Source organism: Pristiophorus japonicus, chromosome 4 (assembly GCF_044704955.1).
Source record: "Pristiophorus japonicus isolate sPriJap1 chromosome 4, sPriJap1.hap1, whole genome shotgun sequence".
Classification (NCBI taxonomy): domain Eukaryota; kingdom Metazoa; phylum Chordata; class Chondrichthyes; family Pristiophoridae; genus Pristiophorus; species Pristiophorus japonicus.
The window spans coordinates 13,198,105-13,223,474 of NC_091980.1; the positions used below are offsets into that span (position 1 = coordinate 13,198,105).

General features: G+C 40.5%; 1 pseudogene; it reads left to right on the forward strand.

Annotated features, from left to right (window-relative positions):
- Positions 1–4,195: 4,195 nt before the first annotated feature.
- Positions 4,196–23,617, forward strand: LOC139262423 (uncharacterized; annotated as a pseudogene).
- Positions 23,618–25,370: the final 1,753 nt, after the last annotated feature.

Here is a 25,370-nt window from a genome sequence, read left to right on the forward strand (position 1 = left end):
CTATTAATGACCTCCAGAAGCACTCAAAATGCAACCTTCAGTCCAAGAATCACACCTAGGTAGCGAGGAAAACTCTGAAAACTTAAGAAACCTCACCTAAATGTATGAGGTGGATGATGTTGGAATCCAGCGGGGACACGAATTAGGAGCTGGTCATGAAGAATTTGGAACACCCACCTGGCTTCACAATGCCACGTACAATATGGATCACTCCAACCAGAACTTCATATGGACGCTGTAACCACCTGCCACAAAAATAGAAAATGAAGAATAATATGTTGTGCCAGTGTGGAGATACTATTCAATACATGGCAGCATCCTGTGAACCATGGCTCACTATGAGCTATAGGTTCTTTCTCGGAGTAATAGATTTCTAGATTCGTGTGGCTCTTTGTCTGCCGGCGCAGACATGATGGGGCGAAATAGCCTTCATCTGCGCTGTAAATTTCTATTTTTTTGTTTAATGTATCACCTGAGGCCATTGACTGAATTACAACTCGATTGTCCACGTTTCATGTGGCTTTGCAAACTGAAATACGATAGAAGACTGAATAGTGGCTAGCATACTGTAGCATTTCGAAGGATTTTTTTACTGTAATTTGCTTAGTTTAAATTAAGTGGATTACTAAAATAACAGCAGATATGGTTATGCACCTTTTCTGCTACTTCATTTATGGATAGAATCATATTCGATACCTGAAAAGTTACAACTGGGTCAATTTTTGGGAGATTTGTGTTTATGATTGCATTTTTAGGGTGATGTTGGCCTGTGGAAAGCAATATGTAAGACAAATTGCGTGAAGTAATGTTTGTGGGGAGAGCATAACTTGCATGTTTAATAATTCATTAGAAATGGGCGTAGTGCCTGAAGGATAGTGAACGTAATGCCTATATTTAAGAAGAGGGGTAGTACATGTCATAGAATCATAGACGTTTACAGCACACAAGGAGGCCATTCGGACCATCATATCCGTTCTAGCTTTGTGTGTTCTAGTCAATAGGGTGAGAATTGAACCCATAACCTTCTGAGTCAAGAATGACACCAACTGAGCCACATCTACTTTCTGACTATACAGGGAATTATAGACCAGTCAGCTTAATATCAGTGGTAGAAAAAATTATGCAATCTCTGCAAATGGACAAATTGGAAGAACATTTAGAAACCAAAAATATAGCAATGAATGGTCACCATGGATTTTAAAAGGGAAAGACTTGCTTGACCAATCTCGTTGAAATTTTGGAAGAGGTAATGGAGAGTAGACAATGTTAATGAGGTAGCTGTGAATTACTATATTTTCAAAAAGCCTTAGATAAGGTACCCCATAATAGAGTGATGAACAAGGTCAGAGATTGTGGAGTAGCAGAATGGATAGTTAGCTGGCTTCAAGATGAACAGCAGAGGGTAGCGGTAAAGGGTAGCTATTCACAGTGGCATAAGGTGGGTAGTGGTGTTCCACAAGGATCAGAGCAGAGCCCATTGCTGATCACAAATTATATTAACGATTTAGACCTTGGAATCATTAGCTTCATTTATAAATTTGGAATTGCACCAAATTGCGGGGGAGGGGTATCAATACAGAAGTGGACGGCAAACAAAATTACAGGTGGACATTCATAAATGCGCAGAATTGGCATATAATTGGCAAATGGTGCTCAACACAGACAAAAGTGCGGTATTACATTTTGGTAGGAAGAATAGGGACAGCACTTATTATTTGGAGGGTGCGAGTCTAGGTGGGGTAGAGGAACAATGCAATCTCGGAGTACAAATACACAAATCATTAAAAGTTACGACACAGATTAGCAGGGTCATAAATAAAGCAAACCATGCATTAGGGTTTAATTCTAGAGGTAAAGAATCTAAAAGTAGGGAAGTTACTCTAAACTTGTACCGAACATTGGTTAGACCACACTTACAATACTTTGTACAGTTCTGGTCGCCATATTATAAAAAGGATATAGAGGCACAGGAGAGGGTGCAAAGAATATTTACAAAGAGGACACCAGATATGCGAGGGTATACATATCAGGAAAGGATGAACAGGCTGGCTCTCTTTTCCCATGAAACAAAGAAGGCTCAGGGGTGAACTAATAGAGGTCTTTTAAATTCTGAAAGATTTTGAGAGAGTGGATTGAGAGACAATATGTCCACTTGTGGGGAGTAGCATAACTAGAAGCGATCAATATAAGATAGTCAGCACGAAATCCAATAGGTAATTCAGAAGAAATGCCTTTACGCAAATTGTGGTGAGAATGTGGATATCACCAGCATAGGGGGTGGTTGAAGAGAATAGTACAAATGCATATAAGGGGAAGCGAGTCAGGCATATGAGGGAGAAGGGAATGGAGGGTTATGCTGATAGATTTAAATGAGTTAAGACAGAAGGAGTTTCGAGTGGAGCAAACTGCCGGTATGGACTGGTTGAGCTGAATAGCCAGTATCTGTGCCATATTTCCTATGCAATCCTATGTAATATTGTATTGAAAGAGTGAGAATGAAAAGTCCATTAATCTCATCTGAACTGATCTGGTTATTCTGAATGTAAGTGACAATTCAACGAATTTCCCAAAGTGACTGATCAATCTGAAAATCTCACATGTAGTTGCACCAGGGTTTCGCTTCGCTCCAGAATGTGCGAAAGTTCCAGGCATTAGAAACAAGATCCCATGATTGGAGCAGACTCGTTGGGAAAATACCACCTTCTCTGCTGCAAAATGCTGTGATTCTCCACTAAGCTATGTACTCGTTCTGAACGATTATTTAATTCTAGAGTCACAAGCCTGGAGCGGTGATGAAAGATTCTCTATGCTGGTACTAGCAAACAACTTAGACATAGAAATATAGCAGGCACATAAGTGAGGGCTAATCACAAAATATATTGGCGTCTGAAATGAGACTTGCGACTGTTCAGAAAGTAATAGCAGTACAAGAGGCCAACAATAAGGTATCAACATAAGATGCCAACGTTTATTTGCCTAGTTAGTTTACAAGGTCAGTTCTTTGAGAGACTCAGCCAAAGGAATTTTGGTAATCAAACGACCCACTACTGACTTGAGTATTTGTTACAAAGGAGTGATAGTGTAATTTTTCAGGAGCCATCCTTTGATAGAGTGCATGAGATAGGAACATAGGAATGGGAGTGGGCCATTCAGCCCCTCGAACCTGTTTCATCATTCAATTAGATCATTGATAATGTGCATTTCAACTCCATTTACCTTCCCCAGCTTCATATCCCTTGATATCCTTACCTAACAAAAAGCAATGTATCATTCTTAAAAGCTCCAATTATCGTTTTATCCACAGATTTTTGGTGGAGATAATTCCAGATTTCTACTAACTTTGTGTGGCCGAGCTCTAATTTTAAGGTTTTGTTTATGTAAGCATTTGTTGAACCAGTTTTTTACCAGTGCCGTTCTACATTATTATGATTTGGTAAAGGGAGATCATAAAAAGATAATATTTCTGAGCAGTTAAGTTAAATAAGAAATGTTGATATCGGCTCCAATATCTTGGAGTTAAAACTACAAGTACAGTAAAGTGGCGTAGAGTTGTCAAAAACAAGATTAAATTGGATTTGTTGTATTTGAAATTAGCTTTGAGTAGCCAAGTTAAGGGTTTGACAATTTATCAGCTTAGATACACTAAAAGAAGTGATTTTACGGATTTTTTGCATAACAGTAACCTAATTATACAGGATACATATTAATATTAAAGGACACGTCAGCAGAGAAAGGTGATCGCCCAAACTTTTTGAAAACACTATTTAGTTGCATTTTTGGTTGAACAACCATAAATGTGCAATCTAAGCCGTGATTTTCCGAGAGAGTCCAGCTTTAAGAAATGCTCGGAAGGCTGATTGGCTGTTTGTGATTATGTTCCATCCACCAATCAGAAGCTTAATGTGACTGGAGATCCTGACTGCCCCCTTCCCTTCCCATCCACCATTGCGCACGTTCAGCCACAGTTTAGTATGAAACGTCGGGCCGTGAGCATTGTAAGCGGTTTTGCTTCCGAACCCAATGGTGATTTTTCTCACAAATAAGAAGATCGGCACAGAGCAATCTCCAGATTTGTAAACCCGCAGGTATTTTTAGTAATCTGCTACTTCCACTACGGAAAAATACGTATATTAATTCGAAGGAATTATCGAAGCAAGCTGTCGAGCTGAAACAATTGGGATGCTTTGTGTTGGAAATGAGATATTCTAAACGACACTTGCTGTTAACATGGTCACTGTTGTACTGTGTCTGTGCCTTCTGGGATCTAATTTCTGCACAGATTCGCTACTCAATTTCTGAAGGGCTGCAACTGGGCGCCTTTGTTGGGAATATCGCAGACGATTTGGGTTTAGATCTGCAGGAGCTCTCAGCTCGCAGTTTTAGGATTGTGCCTGGACCTACGAAGCAGTATTTCGACGTAAATTTGAACAATGGCAATTTGTTTATAAAGGAATTGATTGACAGAGAACAGCTCTGTGGGCCGAGCGTGACGTGTGTGTTATCATTAGAAACACTGATCGAGAATCCTTTCAGTCTGTACGATGTTGAAGTGGAGATTCTGGATGTAAATGATAATGCCCCTATTTTTCCACAAAGCCAGTTCCGCCTTGAAATCTCCGAGGTGGCCGCCCCAGGAACGAGGTATGCACTTGAAGCCGCCCAAGACCCAGACGCAGGAACGAACTCCTTGCAATCATACCAGCTGGTTGCAAACGAGTACTTCGCTTTAAATGTTGAGAGCAGAAATGGGAATGCAGTCATGCCAGTCTTAGTTTTGGAAAGGCTACTGGATAGAGAAAGCATATCGACTCACAGCTTAGTGCTGATTGCAAGAGACGGCGGGGAACCTAAGCTTTCTGGAACTGCTCAGATAATAATCAGAGTGCAAGATGCCAATGACAATGCGCCTGTGTTCCCCCAGTTAGTTTATAAGGTCAGTTTATTAGAAAATATACCCAAAGGAACATTGGTGATCAAAGTAAATGCAACTGATTTGGACGATGGTTCCAATGGAGAGATTGTCTATTCCTTTAGTAGGCATACCTCTATTAGAGTCCGTGAACAGTTTGCCTTGGATTCAAAAACTGGTGAAATCAGAGTTGAAAGATATTTAAACTATGAAGAGAACAATGTTTTTCAGATTAATGTACAAGCAATGGACAAGGGTCCTTACGCAATTCCTGCTTACTGCCATGTGCTAGTTCAGATTGTGGATATAAATGATAACGCTCCTGAGGTGACTGTCTCTACACTGTTCAGTCCCGTCCTTGAAAACTCGGTGCCTGGCACTGTTGTAGCTCTAATCGGTGTAACAGACAAAGATTCAGGTGAAAATGGGCAGGTAGAATGTCACGTCACAAATAACCTTCCTTTTCAACTGGATTCATCCTCCAAGAGATACTTAACGTTGCGTACACAACAGATACTTGATCATGAAAATACCTCGAGGTACGAAGTCACAGTCCTCTGCAGTGATTCAGGGTCTCCACCCCTCACATCCAACAAAGTCATCCTGGTTGAGGTTTCGGATATAAATGATAACGCGCCCCGCTTTGCACAGCCTTTATATACAGCTTACGTGATGGAGAACAATGTTATTGGAGCGTCTATCGTTTCAGTTACAGCTTTTGATCCAGACTTCAAACAGAACTCGCGGGTAAACTACTCCATCGCGGCGACTCAGATTCAGGGCGAGTCAGTTTACAATTACGTCTATATTCAATTAGAAAATGGAGTCATCTTTTCTCAAAGATCTTTTGACTATGAGAGACTCAAAAATTTTCAAATCCAAGTTCAAGTTACGGATTCTGGAGTCCCGCCACTCTCCAGCAATGCCTCGGTTAAAGTAATTATCCTTGATCAGAATGACAATGCTCCGGTGATCGTACATCCATTGCCCGAGTATGGATCTACAGTCACAGAGACAGTATTTCGATTCGCAGAACCGGGCTATCTCGTCGCCAAGGTGTCGGCCACTGATGCCGACTCTGGCCAGAATGCTCGCGTCTCTTACCAGATTCTACAGACTACTGACCCTGGACTTTTTACCATTTCACCCGATACGGGCGAAATCTGGACTATCCGTGGCATTATGAGCAAAGATGGCTCAAAGCAAAGGTTGGTCATCTGTGCAAATGACAATGGTTCACCGCCACTTTCAGCCTCAAAAACATTCATCTTATCACTGACAGGTGGTGATACGGAAATGCTTTCCGACGTGAGCAGTTTGTCGGACGATCCTGGGTCCTTTGGTGACATCAGCCTTTTTTTTGTCACATTGTTAGGGATAACCTCATCTATTTTTCTCGTGGCTTTAATTATTCTCGCCGTTAAAATTCATAAAAACAGAAACCGGTTTGCTGCCCATAATCGTTACCTGGAAACGTGTTGTTGTTTCGAAGCACGAAATTCGTTGAATGTAATTCAAAAAGCCAGCAGGAATCTTGAAATAGTTCCGAACTGCGTCGACGTGTTTGAAGGCGATCCACTTTCTCAAAGCTTCCGCTATGACACGTGTTCGACTTCCGGTACGGCTAAGAGCGACACCATGTTTCCGAACATGCGCAGGTCATCAACACGGAAGAGTAACGTCCCGAGTGGGAATGAAGAAATGTTACGCAATTTAAACTGCAAGAACTCTGTAAACAGTGAGGTGAGGAACTTCTGAAAACTAACAACTTAAAGTTTTATTTTAGTGTGCAGCCGTCCGCTGAAGTATTGTAGCATGAGGTTCCATCTTTGTCTTGTTGATGTCAGAGAAATGGCAGATCTGAATTGTAGCCCACATCGGAACTTATTTTTATATTATTGTGCAAAATAGTTACGCCGAAACAAGGTACCTTTTAAAGTTAACGTTTGGTGAAGTCTCATGTGTCATAGTGTAGAATAGCATCAAAGTGAAATAGATTGGCGAAAATATGAGATAAGTCAAATATTGGCTAAAAGAAACCAAGGTTGGGTTATCGTAGTTTGTATTAGCAAAGCGTCTGAAAGAATCTCGACATTTCATACTAGTGACCTTCTATATGAGAAAGGGTTACAATAGGAGACAGTGCAATTGACCTGAATTCGGGACTTTGCAACTACATGCTTGAAGTTTACGAGAATCAAACAAAATATCAGAGCACTATAATAAGCAGAGCACGATGCATAAAGTTGATATAAAAAGGTGTGATGAACATTGTAACAGGAGGAGGCTATTAAGCAGCTCGTACCTGTACTGCCATTCAATTAGAACAGGGTTTATCTATATCTTAATTCCATCTGCACGCCTGGGTTCCGTAACCCTTAATACTCTTGCATAACATAAATAAAGCAATTTCTCTTTTGAATTTTTAATCTGGCGCCTTAGCTTCAACAGCTTTTTGGGGGAACAGAGTTCCAGATTTCCATTACCCTTTCTGTGCAGAATTGCTTTCTGACAACATGCCTGAGCAACACAAATCTATGCATACCGGTAGCTCCCCTTGTGCTGAAATCTCTCAATGGAATGTATTTTTGTTGAGAATTATGCAATATTTATTTAAATGCTAGACAAAAATACATTCCATTGAGAAACAAAAACTCCATGGGAAAAGTGATCCATCTGTGGCTAACAAAATAAGTTAAAAATAACATTAGACCGAACGAAGAAGCTTATAATGTTGCGCCGAAAGATAATAAGCTTGATGATTGGGAGTGTTTTGGAAACCAGCAGAGGATGGCAAAAAATTGAAGAAGACACAAAAAGAATGTAAAAAATGGTGGGGAACCAAGGGTCTAGTGAGGAACTTAACATGATTACTATAAGTAAAGACTAAGTACTAGAGAAAGTAATCGGAACAAAAGCCGACAAGTCCCCTGGACTTGATAGCCTAGACCCTAGGGTTCTCAAAGAGGTTGCTGCAGTGATAATGGATGCAATAGATTTCATCTTCCAAAATTCACTAGATTCCAGAACGGTCCCAGCGCATTGGAAGATAGCAAAGCTGCTATTCAAGAAAGGAGGGAGCGAGAAAACATGGAATTACAGATCAGTTAACCTGTCATTGGGAAAATGCTGGAATCCATTGTTAAGGAAGTGGTATCAGGGCATGTAGAAAATCGTAACATGATTAGGCAGAGTCAACAAAGTTTTATGAAAGAGAAATCGTTTTTCACAAATTAGAGTTTTTGAGCAGGGTAGATAAAGATGTAGTATATTTGGATTTCCAAAATACATTAGATGAGGTGCCACTTAAAAGATTATTACGCAAGATAAGACCTCGTGGGGTTGGGGGTAATATAGTAGCATGGACGGAGGTTTGCGTCACAGACAGAAAACAGAGATTAGGGATAAACGGCTCATTTTCAGGTTGGCAAGCTGTAAGTGCTGGCTTGCTGCAAGGATCAGTGCTGGGGGCTCAGCTATTTACAATCTATATTAGTGACCTAAATGAAGGGACCGAGTGTAATTTATCCAAGTTGTTGATGATACATCGCTAGGTGGGTGTGTAAGTTATGAGGAGAACACAAAGAGTCTGCAATGAGATATAGGTAGACTAACTGAGTGGATAGTAAGCTGGAAGATGGAGTATAATGTAGGAAATATGAGGTAATTCACTTTGGTAGGAAGAATAGAACAACAGAATATTTTTTAAAAGGTGAGAAACTTTCAAATGTTGGTGTTCAGAGAGATTTGCATGTACTTGTGCAAGAAACACAGAAAGTCAGCATGCAGTTAAAGCAAGCAATAAGGAATGCAAATGGCATCTTTTATTGCAAGGGGGTTGGAGTATAAGTCATTCTTGCTATAATTGTAAAGGGCTTTGGGTAGAGCATACCTGGAGAACTGTGCACAATTTTGATTTCATTATCTAAGGAAGGAAATACCTGACTTGGTGGCAGTGCAAAGAAGGTTCACTGCATTGATTTCTGGGATAAGAGGGCTATCTTATGATGAGAGATTGTGTAGAATCGGCCGATACTCTGCTGTTTAGAAAAATTAGAGGTGATCTCATTGAAAGATTCTGAAGTGGATTGACAGGTAGATGCTGAGAGGTGGTTCCCCCTGGCTGCAGTGTCTAGAACGAGGAGTGCAGTCTTAGGATAAGGGGAAGGGTATTTATGACCGATATAAGGAGGAACGTCTTCATAGAGTGTTGTGAATCTTTCGAATTCTCTGCCCCAGAGGGCTGAGGATGCTGAGTCTTTGACTAATTTCAAGATTGAAATAGATAGATTTTTGGAATCTGGGAGAATCAAGCGATATATTGATCGGGCAGGAAAGTGGAGTTGAGAAGAAAAGAACATAAGAATTACGAGCAGGAGTCGGCCATCCGTCCCCTCGAATCTGCTCCGCCATTCGATAACATCATGGATGACCTTCTACCTCAAGTCCACTTTCCTGCAGTATCCTGATATCCCGTGATTCACTTAATCTAAAAATCTATCAATCTCTGTCTTCAATATACTCAACGACTGAGAAACCACAGTCCTCTGGGGTAGAGAATTCCAAAGATTCACAAGCCTTTGAGTGAAGACATTTCTCCTCATTTCAGTTCTCAATGGCCGACCCGTTATTCTGAGATTGTCAACCCTGGTTCTAGACTCCCCAGCCAGAGGAAACATCCTCCTTGCATCTACCCTGTCAACGGCTGCAAGCATATTGCATGTTTCAATGATATCACCTCTCATTCTCTTATACTCTAGAGAATTTAGGCCTAGTCTACTCAATCTCTCCTCATAGGACAATCCCACCGTCCCAGGAATCAGTCTAGTGAACTCTCTCTATGGCAAGTATATCGTTGCTTCGGTATGAAGAACAATACTGTACACAATACTGCAGGTGCAGTCTCACAAGGGCTCTATATAATTGTAGTAAGACGTCTTTACTCATATACTCAAATCCTCTCAAAGGCCAACATACCATTTGCATTCTTATTTACTTGCTGTACCTGCATGTATATTTCAGTGATTCGTGTACAAGGACAACCAGGTCACTCCGAACACCAAAATTTCCCAATCTCTCACCATTTAAAAGAAATGCTGCTTTTCTATTTTTCCTATCAAAATGGGTAACTTCACATTGTTCCACATTATATTCCATTTGCCATGTTCTTGCCAACTCACTTAGTCTGTCTATATCCCTTTGAAGGATATTTGTATCCTACTCACAACTTACATTCCCACCTAACTTTGTATCACAGAAAACTTGGATGTATTACATGTTGTCCCCTCATCCAAATCATTGATATAGATTGTGAATAGTTGGGGCCAAAGCAGCGTTCCTTGTGCTACCCTACTAGGTACAGGCTGCGTACCCCAAAATAAACTGTTTATTCCTACTCTTTGATTTCTATCCATTCACCAATCCTCAATCCATGCTTGTATATTGCTGCCAATCCCATGAGCCCTAATTTTGTTTAATAACCTCTTGTGTGGCACTGAATTCCTTCTGAAATTCCAAATGCACCACATCCACTGTTTCCCCTGTATCTATTCTTATAGGTACAACCTGTTCTAACAGATTTGTTAAACATGATTTCCTTTTCATAAATCCGTATTGACTCTGCCCAATACTATTATTCTTATCTAAGTTCGTTGTTACCACATCTTTAATAATAGATTCTAACATTTCCCTACTACTGACGTCAGGCTAACTGCTCTGTAGTTCCCCATTTTCTCTCACCCTCCTTTCTTAAATATCGGGGTTACATTTGATACCATCCAATCTGTGGGAACCGTTTATAATGTATGGAATTTTGGAAGATGACAACCAATGCATCCATTATCTTGAAAGCCACCTCTCTCAAAACACTTGGATGTAGGACACCAGGTCCAGGGGATTTATCGGCTTTCCATAAATGTCCCATTAATTTTCCCAATGGTATTTTTTTATTAATACAAATTTCTTGCAGTTTCTCATTCTCGCTAGACCCTTGGTTCTCCAATATTTCCGGGAGGCTTTTTTGCATCTTCTTCCATGAAAACAGACACAGTTTTTCTGGTTAATTACTCTGCCATTTCATTATTCCCCATTATAATTTCTCCTTTCTCAGCCTGTAAGTGACCCACATTTACTTTTCCTAATCTTTTCCTTTTTACATAAATATAGAAGCTTTTAGTATAGTTTTTATGTTTATTGCTAGTTTACTCATATTTTATTTCCCCTTGCTTTATCAATTTCTTGGTCCTCCTTTGCTGAGTTATAAAATCCTTCAAATCCTCAGGCTTACTGCTCTTCTTGAAAATATTATAAGCCTCTTTGACCAAATAATATCGTTAATTTATCTCATTCACCATGGTTGGACCACTTTCCTTGTGGAATTTTAGAGCCTTAAAGGAATGTATGTTTTTTTTAATTATGTATTAATTGTTTCAATGCTAGCCATTGCTTGTCTACCATCATACCGTGTAATGCAGTTTCCCACCTCACACCTTCGTGGTTTGCTTTGTTTTGATTTAAAACCTTAGTTTTGGATTGAACTGAATCACTTTCAAATGGGAATTAATTCGCACTCCCCATAGATGCATATGAGGTGCACATGCACCTGTGGAATACCCGGAATTTCCGGGTTTAGGTATGCATAGCCTTGACATCTCTTGATAGACCCATTGCATCCAGAAATAAAGGGCCTTCGCGGGCATAGAGTAGTACTATTTGCCCAACTTGTGCCCAGCAAATGTCATTCAAATTCTGACAGCTGATGAAAGCAGGCATCAGTCCAGCTTTTTATCAGCGTAAGACTTTTAAAGTACAGAACAACACATTTTAATATAATTGTAACATTTAAAACCATGTTAAATAAGGTAAGTTTACTTTTAAATACTTTAAAATATATTAAAAAATTGAATTATATTTTTCTTTTAAATAAATAATTACATTCAATTTTTGTTAATTTGAAATATGTGGTGTTTTTTTTAAGTTATTTTCAGTGTTTCTGTATATTTGCGGGTATTCCCATTAATATTTATGGTGGTTCCGTATGTATGGAACTCACATAAGTATGAATGGGGATCCCCCTAATCTGATAGGTTGGGCTGGCCCAAGTGATTCCAATGATGCGTACAAAATCCACATATGTGCTTCCAGGAATGCATTCACGTAGAGTCCCAGGAAATCTCTGAACCTCCGGTACCATCATGTACTTCAATAGAAATTGTTGCAGGGCCATTATAAAATGCGACCATTTTATAGTCACACTTCTCTAAAGACCTCTTTACTAGAAAGTTATTGATTAACCCTTTGTCATTGCACAAGCCTAAACTTAAAATAGCCTGTTCCCAAGTTGGTTCCTCAACATACTGATCTAGAAAACCATCTGACATACATTCCATGAATTTGTCGTCCACACTATTACAGAAAATTTGGTTTGCCCAGTCTATATGTATATTAATGTCCCCCATGATTATTGTATTATCCTTTGTAAAATGCACCTATAATTTCCTGATTTAAACTGTGCCCTACATTACCACTACTGCTTGGGGACCTAAAACAATTCCCACCAATGTTTTCTGCCACTTGCTGTTTTTTTTTAGCTCCATCCAAACGGTTTTTACTTCTTGATTTTATAAGCTAAGATGCTTTCGCTCTACTGTCTTTATCCCATCCTTTTTTATCGGGAATTGTGGTTCTGTGGAATTCGCTGCCTCAGAGAGCTATGGAAGCTGGGACATTGAAGAAATTTAAGACAGAAATAGACAGTTTCTTGAATGATAAGGGAATAAGGGGTTATGGAGAGCGGGCTGGCAAGTGGACCTGGGTGCATGATCAGATCAGCCATGATCGTATTAAATGCCAGAGCAGGCTCGAGGGACCGTATGGCCTTCTCCTGCTCCTATTGCTTATGTTCTTATGTTCTTATTAGTCCCTATGAGTGATGCTTTGAACTGAGTTCCAAATTAGAGGCAGCATTGTGCAGTGGCATTGCACCCACTCGTAACTGTGATTCGTCTGATGAAGTTCAGTTCAGATCAAATTCTTAAAACTGGAAGAAACAAAAAAAAGTCTTCCCAGCAATAATGGTTGAATTTTCATCTATATCCGAAGAGATAATGTGCTAATTCACTCTGCCATCGATTCCATAAAATTGGTCTCTTCAGCAGCAGGCAGTGGTCCAACTGTGCACTGTCACAGAACCACTATCGTGCCAAGCATAATATTTAAATGATTTTGGATGTAATCACCGAAGCTTTAACGAAAAGAATTGAGTTGATGGATAAGTGTAGAGTGAATTGAGATGAGTATTTTAAACTATTTGCAATGGGTTCTTCTTTGGTGCATTTTGAAAATATTACTGTCAGACTATTCTTGAAAAACAGCATAGCGCAATAATGGAAAGCTCCGAAGTAAAATAATAAAATAATGCTTGAATTTTTTGAATACATGCAATCGATTCAGACAAAGGATTGCACGGACATTCCAGCATTAAGATTTGCTGAGTAGAGTAATTTGTTAAATTTACGAGTTATTTTTTATTCACAAAACCGAAGCTGAAATGTAATGGAGATCATTACAAGGCACTTTTATCAATTCGCACTACTAAATACATTACAAAACTAAATGGCAAGGTGCGCAATATTTCACAGAATTTTTTCGTGTAGGAATCTAATGTCTTGCAGAAACTGACAGAAATAATCATTTCAGCTTTCGAAACGCTGTAATTTGCGGGGAGAAAAGCTTATTGTTGTGCAGCTGAACAGTGCTATGAGACCTATTACACCAGCACCAACAGTTTAGCTCCATATCCTCTGGCATTTATTACCACCTCATCTCAGAGGAGAAGCAGCAATAATCGAAGAACAAAACACCGCTCTTACAGACTCAGATCTGCCTACTGATGATCGAAACATAGAAACATAGAAAATAGATGCAGGAGTAGGCCATTCGGCCCTTCGAGCCTGCACCGCCATTTATGAAGATCATGGCTGATCATTCCCTCAGTACCCCTTTCCTGCTTTCTCTCCATACCCCTTGATCCCCTTAGCCATAAAGGCCATATCTAACTCCCACTTGAATATATCCAATGAACTGGCATCAACAACTCTCTGCTGAAGGGAATTCCATAGGTTAACAACTCTCTGAGTGAAGAAGTTTCTCCTCATCTCAGTCCGAAATGGCCTACTCCTTATCTTAAGACTATGTCCCCTGGTTCTGGACTTTCCCAACATCGGGAACATTTTTCCCGCATCTAACCTGTCCAGCCCCGTCAGAATCTTATATGTTTCTATGAGATCCCCTCTCATCCTCCTAAACTCCAGTGAATAAAGGCTCAGTTGATCCAGTCTCTCCAAAAACGCTCAAGATGCCGCCTTCCATCAAAGAACCATACCTGCCTAGCGACTGAAACTTTTAAAACATTAGAATGCTCACCTAAATGCAAGGTAGCAGATGATGTGGAATACCAGCGGGGCAGGAATTAAGAGCTGATCATGAACCATTTGGATAACCCACCTGGCTTCACAATGTCACGTAAAATATGGATCACTCTGACCTGCATCACAACTTCAAATGGACGTAGCAATGTTACATTATTAAAAGTTGAACTGTAGCCTGTTGTGCCACTGTGGAGAGACTGTTCAAAACATGGGAGAGATTTTTGGACCATGGCTAACGATGATACTTCCTCAAAGGAATATATTCGTGTCACCTGAGGCCATTCAGTCAATTACATCTTGTAGGTCCACATTTACTGTTGCGATGCAAACTGTCTTAAGAAAGAAAGATAACTGAATAGTGGATACTGTACCGAAGCATTTGGAGCGCAGTTACTGTAAATGAATAGATTAGAATAAGTGCATTTTTAAAATGACAACAGCTATGGTTTATGCTCACTTGCTGATACTTAGATCATGGACAAATTTGTAACTAAATTACTGAAAACTAAAGGGTGGCTATGTTCGGGATATATTTCCCAGTCAGATTAGACGACCGTTGTTTGACTCACCCAACGGAACTCTGATAACCACAGTAAATGCAACTGATTTTGGTGATAGTTCCAATGGATAGATAGCGTACTTTTTCGGGAACCAACCTTCCGATTGAATGAGTGAACTGGAAGCATAGCAACAAGAGTCATCAATTCAGTCCCTCGAGCCCACTCCGCTATTCAATTAGATCACGATAATCTGTACCTCAACCCCATTTACCCGCCTTAGCCCCTAATAAAACTTTATAGATAACATTCGTATTATCTCCATTTCGCGCAGTAGCCACAGCCTTTTGTTGAGATAATACCACATTTCTGTTAACATTTTTGTGGAAAAATACTTCTTGATTTCTCTCCGAAAAGGCGCAGCTCTAATTTTATAATTCAGTACACGTAAGCATCAGTTGTACCTGTAATTACCAGAGCTGTACCACCTCTATAATTATTATTTGGTAAAAGGAGAACTTCATGAAATTAACATTTCATTCAAATATATTTCCTTACAAAATGTTAATATCGGGTCCAATAAGTCGGCTTTAAAACTGTGATTACTGCGAAGTGCAGTGGAGTTGCCAGGCACAAGATTAAATTGGATTTGATGCTTTTGAATTTATCTTTCAGCAGCCCATTTAAGGTTTTAACAAATCCTCAGCGAATATACACTAAAATAAGTGCATTTTAGGATTTCCTTGGTACTTTAACCTAATTACGTAGGCTATTAACTGATATTAAACGAAACGTTTGCAGAGAAATGTAATTCACAACACTTTTTGAAAACAATGTTTAGTTGCATTTTTGGTTGAACCACCATAAATGTGAAATCGAAGCAGAGATTTTCCGAGACATTCCAGCTTTAAGAAATCTCGTAAAACTGATTGGACATGTGTGATTATGTTCCATCCACCAATCAGAAACTGCAATGTTACAGAAGATCCTGACTGCCCCATTTCCTTCCCACCCACCACCCACTCAATACTGAACGTCGGGCAGTGAGCCTTGTAAACGGTTTTGCATCCGAATCCAATGGTGATTTTTCGCAAAAATAAAAAGATCGGAACAGAGAAATCTCCAGATTTCTAAACCCACAGGTATTTTTAGTGTTCTGCTAATTTCACTTGGAAAATATAAGCTGCTTAATTCGAAGCAATTAGCGAATCAAGCTGAAACAATTGGGATGCTTTGTGCTGGAAATGATATATGAACGACACTGGCGGTTAAAATGGTCACTGTTGTACTGTGTATGCTTCTTCTGGGTTCTAATCCCTGGACAGATTCGATATTCAATGCCTGAAGAGCTACAACTGGGTGCCTTTGTTGGGAATATCGCAGTCGATTTGGGTTCAGACATAAAGGAGCTCTCAGCTCGCAGTTTTCGGATTGTGCCTGGATCCACGAAGCAGAATTTTGACGTAAATTTGATCAATGGTAATTTATTTGTAAAGGAAAGAATTGATAGGGAACAGCTCTGTGGGTCGAGCGCGACGTGTGTTATCTTTAGAAACGGTGATCGAACATCCTTTCAATCTATACGATGTTGAAGTGGAGATTTTGGATGTAAACGATAATGCTCCGACATTTCCACAAAGCCAGTTCCGCCTTGAAATCTCAGAGATGGATGCAACTGGAACGCGCTATCCTCTTGAGTGCGCTCACGACCCAGACGTAGGAACCAACTCATTGCAATCATCCCAGCTAGCTGCAAACGATTACTTCACTTTAAATTTAGAACGCCGAAATGGGAATACCGATGTGCCAGTGTTAGTTTTTAAAAGACCATTTGATCGAGAAAAGACATCTAATCAGAGGTTGGTGCTTACTGCCAAAGACGGCGGGATTCCTGAGAGGTCCGGCACTGCACAAATATTAATCAGTGTATAAGATGTGAACCAGAACGCGCCTGTGTTCCCTCAGTCAGTTTATGGTGTCAGTCTGTTGGAAAATATTGCCAAAGGAACATTGGTGATCAACATAAATGCCACTAATTTAGATGACGGTTCTAATGGAGATTTTATGTATTCTTTCACGAGCCATAACTCTGTTAGTGTCCGTGAGCTGTTTACTGTAGATTTTAAACCGGTGAAATCAGAGTCAAGGGAAATTTAAACTATGAAGAGAACAGTGTTTTTGAGATCAATGTACAAGCAATAGACAAGGGACCGTACGCAATTCCTCTTTATTGTCATGTACTAGTTGGGATTGTTGATATAAATGATAACGCTCCTGCGGTGACTGTCTCTACTTGGTTCAGTCCAATCCCTGAAAACTCGGGGGCCGGGACTGTTGTAGCTCTAATCAGTGCAACAGACAAAGATTCAGGAGAAAATGGCCGTGTATATTGTCAAGTCATAAATAACGTTCCTTTTTAATTGGATTCATCCTCCAAGAGACATTTAACATTGCGTACACAACAGGTAATTGACCGTGAAAATACCTCGAGGTACGCAGTCACCGTACTATGCAGTGATTCAAGGTCTCCTCCTCTCACATCCAAGAAAGTCGGAGGTTTCCGATATAAATGATAACGTGCCCCGCTTTGCACAGCCTTTATATACTGCTTACGTGATGGAGAACAATGTTATTGGAGCGTCTATATTCTCAGTGACAGCTTTTGATCCAGATTTAAACCACAACTCGCGGCTAAACTATTCCATCGAGGCGACTCAGATTCATGGCGAGTCAGTGTTCAATTACGTCTACATCCAATCAGAAAAGGGGAATGGTATTTTCTCAAAGATCTTTTGACTACGAGAGATTCAAAACATTTCAGATCCAAGTTCATGTTACCGACTTTGGAGTCCCACCACTCTCCAGCAATGCCTCGGTGGAGGTGATTATCCTTGATCAGAATGACAATGCTCCGGTGAGCGTGCATCCATTGTCCGAGTACGGATCGACAGTAACAGAGACAGTATCTCGATTCGCAGAACCTGGCTATCTAGTTGCCAAGGTGTCGGCCACTGATGCCGACTCTGGCCAGAATTCTCGCCTCTCTTACCAAATTCTCCAGACGCCTGACCCTGGACTTTACCATTTCACCAGATACAGGCGAAATCTGGACAATCCGTGGCATTATGAGCAAAGACGGAACAAAACAAAGATTGGTCATCGGTGCAAAAGATAATGGTTCACCGCAGCTTCAGCCTCAATGACAGTCATCTTATCACTGACAAGCGGTGATCCGGATATGCTTTCCGACGTGAGCAGTGTGTCTGAGGATCCTGGGTCCTTTGCCGACATCAACCTTTTGTTAGTCGTATCGTTAGGCATAACCTCATCTATTTTTCTCGCGGTTTTAATTATCCTCGCCATTAAAATTCATAAAAACAGAAACCGGTTTGCTGCCCATAATGGTTATCTGGACACCTGTTGTTGCTTAGAAGCATGAAATTCGTTAAATGGAATTCAAAAAACCAGCAGAAATCTTGTAATAGTTCCGAACTGTGTCGAAGTGTTTGGGGGCGATGCACTTTCTCAAAGCTTCCGCTATGACACGTGTTCGACTTCCGGTACGACCAAGAGCGCCACCATGTTTCCTAACATGTCCAGGTCATCAACACGCAAGAGCAACGTCACGAGAGGGAATGAAGCAGTTCTCCGGAATTTAAACTGCACGAACTCTGTAAACAGTGAGGTAAGATGCTACTGAAAACAATAACACTCTAAAGTTTGATTTTGATGTATAGAAATCCGCTGAAGTATTGTAACACAAGGTCCCGTCTATATCTAGCTGATGGCAGAGTAATGGCAGATACGAGTAATACACAGCTGAAATTATTTTTGGTACTTCTGTTCATACTAGTTGCGCATAAACAAGGCACCGTTCGAATTTTAAATTGAGAATTCTAGATGAAGGGTCAAAGGCCGTAGTATAGAGTAGAACCAAACTTAAAAGTATTTGTTAAAATGAGACTTGGCTTTCGACACCAAGTTTGGATTTTCGTAGTTTGCAATAGCAGACAGAATGTAGACTCAACACATTTCACACCACTGACGTTCTGCGGGAGAATGAGTTAGAGTAGCAGACGATGCCACTGATCTGAAATCGGAAAGAAGAACGAGTGCCAGTTATGTACCTGCAGTTTAGCAGAAGCAAGCAAATAATTAGAGCACTAAATAAGCGCAGCTTTTTGGATACAGTTAATAGAAAAGGTATGATGAACATAGGGACAGCAGGAGGCCATCACCACCTCAGCCTATATCGCCATTCAATTAGCATATGTATCTTCTGTATCTTCGCTGCATCTACCAGCCCCGCTTCATAACCTTTAATTCGCTTGCATAATAAAAATATATCGATCTCAGTTTTGAACGTTTCAATTGAGCTTCCTCAAAAGTTTTTTGGGGAGAGAGTTCCAGATTGTGCTGGAAAGTGCTTTCTGGCATCACTCTTAAACAGCCTAACTCAAACTTTCCATTGTATTGCCCTTTGTACTGGACCCTGCCACCAGAGTAAATAGTGTCTAGATGCCGACTCTATCAAGCACGATAATCTTCTTAAGGACTTCAATTAGACCACAACTTAATCTTCTATATGCAAGTGAATACAAGACGAGGCAATGCAAGTTTTCCTCATAACTTAATCCTTTAAATCCAATTCTAGTAAACCTGCGCTGTACCCATTCCAAGGCCAATATTTCGATGCTGATGTGCGGTGCACACTCTGATGGGGGTCTAACCAAAGCACTGTAAAGCTGCAACATAAATTCCACCGTTTTGTATTCAGGCCCTCTTGAGATAAAGGTCAACATTCCATTCATCTTTATTTTAGTTTTTGTACCTCTCCTTGTTTTAATGATTTCTGGACTGGGATCCCTAATGCTTTCTGCTCATCTACAGCTCCTAACTTGCTACCCTTTACAAAATACTCTGATCTATCTGTCATATGTCCACAGTAGACGACCCACAATTTAACACATTGAACTCCACCTGCTACAGTTTTACCCTCTCACTTAACCTACCAATATCCGTTGCAATTTTCTGCTCCCATTTACACTATTTACTGCATAAGATAGTGTAAATCTAGAAGATCACGGGGAGAAGAACGTTTGAGATAAGGACCACCTATCCGACAACAGGTTTTTGGGGATGAATATTCTTTTGTCCAAACGATACATTTGAATTCATTCATACGTATTTTTACGAATTCATTCAATGGCTTACCAGAACCATAAGATCATGCCCTAACACGAGCTAGCTGTCCTTTGTTACAGGCTGGTAGTAGTTGGTAAAAGTGGTGATTAATTGTAAAACTGCCAAAGGTAAGGACGGATTTGCAAATATTAGTAAATTGCTGATTATACTAAGCATATAGTGTATTACTGGTGCCAAATTTGATCTTTGCAGAAGTTGCAGAATAAGGCAGGGGGATGGGAACCAATGCAGGGAGACAGAGGGAAACAAAAAGGAGGCAAAAGCAAAAGACAGAAAGGAGATGAGGAAAAGTGGAGGGCAGAGAAACCCAAGGCAAAGAACAAAAAGGGCCACTGTACAGCAAAATTTTAAAAGGACAAAGGGTGTTAAAAAAAACAAGCCTGAAGGCTTTGTGTCTTAATGCAAGGAGTATCCGCAATAAAGTGGATGAATTAACTGTGCAAATAGATGTTAACAAATATGATGTGATTGGGATTACGGAGACGTGGCTGCAGGATGATCAGGGCTGGGAACTCAACATCCAGGAGTATTCAACATTCAGGAAAGATAGAATAAAAGGAAAAGGAGGTGGGGTAGCATTGCTGGTTAAGGAGCAAATTAAGGCAATAGTTCGGAAGGACATTAGCTTGGATGATGTGGAATCTATATGGGTAGAGTTGCAGAATACCAAAGGGCAAAAAACGTTAGTGGGAGTTGTGTACAGACCTCCAAACAGTAGTAGTGATGTTGGGGAGGGCATCAAACATGAAATTAGGGATGCGTGCAATAAAGGTGCAGCAGTTATAATGGGTGACTTTAATATGCACATAGATCGGGTTAACCAAACCGGAAGCAATACTGTGGAGGAGGATTTCCTGGAGTGCATAAGGGATGGTTTTTTAGACCAATATGTCGAGTAACCAACTAAGGGGGAGGCCATCTTAGACTGGGTGTTGTGTAATGAGAGAGGATTAATTAGCAATCTCGTTGTGCGAGGCCCCTTGGGGAAGAGTGACCATAATATGGTGGAATTCTGCATTAGGATGGAGAATGAAACAGTTAATTCAGAGACCATGGTCCAGAACTTAAAGAAGGGTAACTTTGAAGGTATGAGGCGTGAATTGGCTAGAATAGATTGGCGAATGATACTTATGGGGTTGACTGTGGATGGGCAATGGCAGACATTTAGAGACCGCATGGATGAACTACAACAATTGTACATTCCTGTCTCGCGTAAAAATAAAAAAGGGAAGGTGGCTCAACCGTGGCTATCAAGGGAAATCAGGGATAGTATTAAAGCCAAGGAAGTGGCATACAAATTGGCCAGAAATAGCAGCGAACCCGGGGACTTGGAGAAATTTAGAACTCAGCAGAGGAGGACAAAGGGTTTGATTAGGGCAAGGAAAATGGAGTACGAGAAGAAGCTTGCAGGGAACATTAAGACGGATTGCAAAAGTTTCTATAGATATGTAAAGAGAAAAAGGTTAGTAAAGACAAACGTAGGTCCTCTGCAGTCAGAATCAGGGGAAGTCATAACGGGGAACAAAGAAATGGCGGACCAATTGAACAAGTACTTTGGTTCGGTATTCACTGAGGAGGACACAAACAACCTTCCGGATATAAAAGGGGTCGGAGAGTCTAGTAAGGAGGAGGAACTGAGGGAAATCCTTATTAGTCAGGAAATTGTGTTGGGGAAATTGATGGGATTGAAGGCCGATAAATCCCCAGGGCCTGATGGACTGCATCCCAGAGTACTTAAGGAGGTGGCCTTGGAAATAGTGGATGCATTGACAGTCATTTTCCAACATTCCATTGACTCTGGATCAGTTCCTATGGAGTGGAGGGTAGCCAATGTAACCCCACTTTTTAAAAAAGGAGGGAGAGAGAAAACAGGGAATTATAGACCGGTCAGCCTGACATCGGTAGTGGGTAAAATGATGGAATCAATTATTAAGGATGTCATAGCAGTGCATTTGGAAAGAGGTGATATGATAGGTCCAAGTCAGCATGGATTTGTGAAAGGAAAATCATGCTTGACAAATCTTCTGGAATTTTTTGAGGATGTTTCCAGTAGAGTGGACAAGGGAGAACCAGTTGATGTGGTATATTTGGACTCTCAGAAGGCTTTCGACAAGGACCCACACAAGAGATTAATGTGCAAAGTTAAATCACATGGGATTGGGGGTAGTGTGCTGACATGGATTGAGAACTGGTTGACAGACAGGAAGCAAAGAGCAGGAGTAAATGGGGACTTCTCAAAATGGCAGGCAGTGACTAGTGGGGTACCGCAAGGTTCTGTGCTCGGGCCCCAGCTGTTTACAATGTACATTAATGATTTCGACGAGGGGATTAAATGTAGTATCTCCAAATTTGCGGATGACACTAAGTTGGGTGGCAGTGTGAGCTGCAAGGAGGATTCTATGAGGCTGCAGAGCGACTTGCATAGGTTAGGTGAGTGGGCAAATGCATGGCAGATGAAGTATAATGTGGATAAATGTGAGGTTATCCACTTTGGTGGTAAAACAGAGAGACAGACTATTATCTGAATGGTGACAGATTAGGAAAAGGGGAGGTGCAAAGAGACCTGGGTGTCATGGTACATCAGTCATTGAAGGTTGGCATGCAGGTACAGCAGGCGGTTAAGAAAGCAAATGGCATGTTGGCCTTCATAGCGAGGGCATTTGAGTACAGGGGCAGGGAGGTGTTGCTACAGTTGTACAGGGCCTTGGTGAGGCCACACCTGGAGTACTGTGTACAGTTTTGGTCTCCTAACCTGAGGAAGGACATTCTTGCTATTGAGGGCGTGCAGCGAAGGTTCACCAGACTGATTCCCGGGATGGCGGGACTGACCTATCAAGAAAGATTGGATCAACTGTGCTTGTATTCACTGGAGTTCAGAAGAATGAGAGGGGACCTCATAGAAACGTTTAACATTCTGACGGGTTTAGACAGGTTAGATGCAGGAAGAATGTTCCCAATGTTGGGGAAGTCCAGAACCAGGGGCCACAGTCTAAGGATAAGGGGGAAGCCATTTTGGACCGAGATGAGGAGGAATTTCTTCACCCAGAGAGTGGTGAACCTGTGGAATTCTCTACCACAGAAAGTTGTTGAGGCCAATTCACTAAATATATTCAAAAAGGAGTTAGGTGAAGTCCTTACTACTAGGGGAATCAAGAGGTATGGTGAGAAAGCAAGAATGGGGTACTGAAGTTGCATGTTCAGCCATGAACTCATTGAATGGCGGTGCAGGCTAGAAGGGCCGAATGGCCTACTCCTGCACCTATTTTCTATGTTTCTATGTCTCTATGTTTCTATGTAGCAAATATCTCACCAAAGGTTTTGTATTGAATTCTGATAGTAATACAAATAACAGTATTTAATTTGATCTTTATAGGTGATTTTGCATGAAAGGCACAATGTGATGTTATCATTAGATAATTGAATAATTTTCCATTTCAAACAATTTCCACTTTAAAGCATTCCCAGGTCAGACATGCACAGGTTAATAAAGCACCTCTTGTTTGTTTCATCAGGTGACTCCTCTCAACATCAATGCACTTGTCTATCGCACCATGTGCTACGTCACATTAACATGTTAGCATTGGTCTCTCTGAGAAGGTTATCAAATGAGTGAGAAAATAGTGGCAGCATTGTGCAGTGGCTTTGTGCCAAAAAGTAACTGTGCTTATTCTGCCCAAACAGATTTCACATCAATTTCCTGTATCTTGAAGAGACAAAATAAATTAATCCCAACAATAACGGTTGGAGTAGCATCTATATCCAAAAAGGCATTGGGCTAATTTAACATGACATATATTGCCCAATATTGGTATCATCAGCAGCAGGCAGTATTCCAACTGTTTAGTGTTGCAGAACAACTATGATGTCAGCATAATATTAAATAGTTTAAGATGTAATCAGGGGAGCTCTAACATAAAGAATTGGATTGACTGATAAGTGTAGAAAGAATTAAGATATATATTTAAAAATGGAAATTTGCAGTGAGTGATTTTAAGGTGGCTTTTGGAAAATTTACTTTAAGACGATTCTTGAAAAACAGTTTAACACAGGAGTGGAAAGCTCCAAACTAATACAATCAAAAATGCTTGGATTTTTCATAAACGAGAAGAATTTTGGATCAAGTTTTGCAAAGAAGCTCTAGCTTTAAATATATGTTATGTGGTGTATCGTATTTAATCTGAGAGGACTTGTTTTCAGTAAAGACGAGAAAAAAAGAAAAGAAAGAATTATATTTACCTAGCACCTTTAATGACTTCAGGATGTCGCAAATATATATTTTTAAGCTGTTATTATGCAGGAAATGCAGCTGCCAATTTGAACACAGTAAGCTCCTACAAACAGCAATGGTATAATAATCAGATAATGTCTTGATTGTGATGTTGATGGAGGGATAAATATTGGCCAGGGTACCGGGGATTACTCCCCTGCTCTACTTTCAAATATTCCATGGGGTATTTTAGGTGATCTGGGAGGGCAGACAATGACTCATCCTAAAGTCACATTAGTACTGCACTGGAGAATCAGCCTGTATTTTTCTACTCAAGTCTCTGGAATTGGACATGAACCCATAACCTTCTGACTCACACGCTGAAATGTGACTTGAGATCATGGCAACATCATTTTGCCATTACACACTGCATTCTAAATCTAAAGGGCGAGTTGTGCAAAGTTACAGTAATATTTTTGTCTATGAATGTAAGGTAATGGAGAAAAGGATAGAATTAATAATGGCAGTATTTAAAACGTATATGTATTTGAAACTATGTTGTTCCTCCAGGCAATCTTCGGACATGAACTATATTGCAAGGAATATCAGAACGTTATAATTGGCTGGAAGTGTGCATACAACACTTGTTGCTATGCAACAGAGAGGCACTACGAGATTTATCACGCCAACACCGAGAGTCCGGCTCCCTATCTTTGGACATATCTTATAACCACCCCTCACAAGAGAAGTATCAGTAATCAGAAAATACAAGCGGGCCCTGGAAAACTCATATCTACCTATTAATAAAGATCTCCAAAATGTCTCGAGATGCCACATTAATCCTGGCAAGCAGCTGAAACTTTCAATCCTCAGAACACTCACCTAAATATAAGTGACAGAAGATGTGGGAAACCAATGAGGTTAAAACTCAGAAGCTGATCATTATCCCTGTGGATCAATATCCTGGCTTCACAATGGCATGTAAAATAAGAATCACTCCTAAAAGTATGATACTCCATGTAATCATAGAAATTTACAGCATGGAAGGAGGCCATTTCGCCCCGTGTCTGTGCCGGCTGACAAAGAGCTGTCCAGCCTAATCCCACTTTCCAGCTCTTGGTCTG